Genomic DNA, 3,812 nt, shown 5'->3' on the forward strand with positions numbered 1-3,812 from the left:
AAAACTTGAGGGAAAATTTTACCGAAATTAGAGTCGTGATGTCACCTCACCAGCAACGTCAAGGAAGTTTTCTTGTAGTTGAATCCCAATTCCTGCCACTGCTTTGGCTTGTTTTCAAAGAATTCGCCTGTTTTGAACCTGCATTTTCGTAAGGCTGCCTCTCGCTACCAGCGCAGTTTCGAAATTTTCTTCAGTAGCCTTGATAGCGAAGCCAGCAGTTCCATTCTAATGCTTCATATCCAACAAAGTGCACCTTAAAAACATGGTAAACCGCATTTGATTGCCGTTTACCAGGCGCAGTGACTCGCCTGTTAGAAGGGCGACTACAAGCGCTCTCACTGGGAAGGTTTAACGTCCACAGAAATAGTTGTGGGCATTCACTAGTCCCGTAAATCTAATCTAGTTACAAGCGTTACTTTGATTGCCCCAAAAGTGGGCTCTCCTTTCTCCGCACATGCCGCAAAATCAAAACTCTAGCCTTCCCTTGATTAACACCCTGCCGATAACTGCCTATCTTTCTCTCCTTTAATTTTGATTTTTAATGTATATTATCCTCGAGTGAGGCGCATTTGAATTTTAATACGCCCCGAATGTGAGCGCACATGCCTGCAAATTTGAAATGCACAATCGGGCAGTGTTTTACTGTGGTATAGAATCTTTGCCTGCTACACTAGAAATAATTAACCCTTAGCGACAAAAAGGCTGCGCTAAAAACTTATTCCGAATATTCTAAATTGATTTCATTATTTGTGTTATTTTCGCAGCAGAATAAATCACCCGAAAAGGCACTTTCAAAGTATGCTTAGAATAAAATGATGAGTATTCATATAAATATATAAAAAACGCGTTTCGCCTGCTTAACATACTTCTGACACGGCAAAAACGCACTTATTGCAGTTACAATTTTTGCTTCAAAGAGGGTGAAAACTGGGCTTTACCGCACGAAGATGATTTAGGTTGTTCGACAGTGGTACGGACCTCTGGTCTGCCGACCCAGGGTTTTGACGAAGACGCTTTTCCTAAGCAGTTCATTCCAGAGAGGCCGAGCACTAGGCCATGGAAAATATTGTACCCATAAGAAAACCGCTAAGTACTGGGTGGGACTGAGTTTGATGCTATACCACAAGGCCATACTTTAAAGGAGGGTTCTGGGTGCTTTCAAGTATCCAGAATTCTTACAACGAACTCCGTGCTCTTACATCAGCGAATTTAGCAGGCTGAGTGGAGCCTCGCTGCAAGGTGGTGGTTGTCTGCCTGCTAGAAGTTGTGATAAAAGAAAAGAGAAAATAAAAGCAACGCCTTTATTCTTCCCTGGCACGCAACATCGATTACTAGATGGTCGTATGACAGCTTGAAGTGTGGTGTATGTTTTCAATAGTTTCCCATTAGTTCGCAATGAAGTGTACAGTGAGCGAATCATTTTATAATTACGAAAGTACATTCTTAATGACACTGCAGTGTTATTAATGACACGGCAGTGAACTTACGCCTATATGCCGATGACTGCGTGCTTTACCCCTACGTTGATAACATCCATGATCAACAGGAACTAAACAAAGTGTTTTCATTGTTCTTTGAATAGAGTAACACATGGCAAATGAAAATTAATTTCACTAAAACCGTTGCAATGATCTTTGGTAAGAAAAAGAATCCGCTGAATTTCTCTTACAGTAATAACGGTAACTGCTTGACCCATGTCAGCGAGTTCCGATACCTGGGCGTTATATTTTCGCATAACTTGAAATGCTCACATAAACAACATTTCTGGAAAAACACTTCGCAAACTTGGCTATCTCGAACGAACCTTAAAAAATGCCACGAAGGAATGTAAATTAACTGCTTACAAATCACTAGTTCGACCCATCCTGGAGTACGCCTGAATTTTCTGGTCCCCTCTTTACGCGCGCGACATAGACCGTTTAGAATCAGTTCCAAAAAAGCAATGCGATTCATCTTCGGCCGGTACGATCGCAAGTTTTCACCTTCTTCTCATATGCGCAGTTTATCTTTACAAACGTTAGAACATATAGGCGCACACGCGAACGCATCATTATGCTGCACAAGATCGTTCACACATCATCTGGCATTCAGGCACCCTTCACATTTGTGTCCTCAAGCGCACGTGAAACCCGACGGAACCACCCATTAAACATCGTTGCTTTCAAACCACATATAGATTGCTTTAAATTTTCTTTTTTCCCTCTAACTGTTGAAATTTAGAATCGATTGGACGGCTCACTTCGCTTATTGCCAATTGAAGAGTTCGTTGTTCAGTTGCCTGACAATTTGACCTGTTCATCTGTTTTTAATACTTCTATGTTATCTATTTTTATGCTACCCATGTTATTTGTTTTTACTAATGTAAGTACCCACTCCTGCTATGTCGCTCCTCCGAGGCAGCAGTATTTCTAAATAAATAAATATTTCACTGAGAAGGCCCCGCTGCGGTGGCTCAGTGGTTATGGCGCTCGGCTGCTGACCCGAAAGACGCGGGTTCGATCCCGGCTGCGGCGGCTGAATTTCGATGAAGGCGAAACTCTAGAGGCCCGTGTACTGTGCGATGTCAGTGCACGTTAAAGAACACCAGGCGGTCGAAATTGCGGAGCCCTTAACTACGGCGTCCCTCATAGCCTGAGTCGCTTTGGGACGTTAAGCCCCAATAAACTAATAAACCATTTCACTGAGAACATGCTAAACACACTCGTATACATTTTTTTCATGTATATGAAACATTAGAGAACCATACTTTCAGTTCAGGCATTTTGAAAAAAATTTAATAATATCTTTTCGAATCCCCAGAAAGAAATTCGTCAACACTATTGCCCACACATTTTCAGCACGTTCCTCAATTTTATATGTAAGGGGCCGAGAGTACTCTTGAAATTATCTTTTGCCGACAAGGAACAATCGAAAATGAAGCACGAAGAAACGCATAAAAGCAAATCGAACAGTCGCCTCTATTGCCAATGTTCATTTCGAAGCGTTCAGCATCCAGGAAGATGTCAGTACAAATAGGAAACTGTTGGTGGTCTATTAGAAGCGAAATTATGCGTGTATTTTTCCTAATATGTTTTCACTTCATTTCTTACCGCAGGTAAATGATAGCTTTTCGTTGCTGCCCCTTGTCTCTTTGGTTATTCTTACCTGGAAGTAATCAATGCTGCTCTTGATGCATCTCCAAGACACCAAGCATGTTCCAACGCCGTCAGGAACGTCCGTCTGGTATTCGATGTTAACCACCGGAACTGCGTTCGATATTAGGAGATAGTATCAGAACCCATTTTTAATTTTATTGTTTCGTACCTGCTCAGCATATCAGTCAGGGAAGTACGAGGTCAATAAACAGCAAAATAAATATGATGTAAAGTATTAGAATGGCCGAGCAAAGTTTGAACTTGCGTGTTTTTTCATGCCGAACCTCTGGCGCCGATATACTTTGTGCAAAGCCACACTTGCTAGCTGAGCGATGACAACAGACTCCTATACAGCGAGTTCAAAAACAAGTTCAATAACAAATTCAAGAATAAATAATAATTCAATAACAAAGGTATAGCCTGCCGACAGCCAAACCAGGCAGCGCGTAAACATCTGTTGTGCGATCGAGTGCAGAAAGTGATGCAAAGCAAAGAAGTTTAGCAATACTACATTGGAGTCAAAGAACCAACGTAGCAAGATCTGTAAAAGTCTTGTAAATTCAAAACCGCGACCCTCCATGGCGGTTCAGCGCATGCGCAACATATAGATCGTCATTTGTGTAGTGCCCTCTCACTCTCAATCTACCTAATATCATGCTCAAAAAAATAGACGGCCAC

This window comes from Amblyomma mixtum, chromosome 6 (assembly GCF_055824585.1).
Source record: "Amblyomma mixtum isolate Tamu chromosome 6, ASM5582458v1, whole genome shotgun sequence".
In the NCBI taxonomy this organism is placed as follows: domain Eukaryota; kingdom Metazoa; phylum Arthropoda; class Arachnida; order Ixodida; family Ixodidae; genus Amblyomma; species Amblyomma mixtum.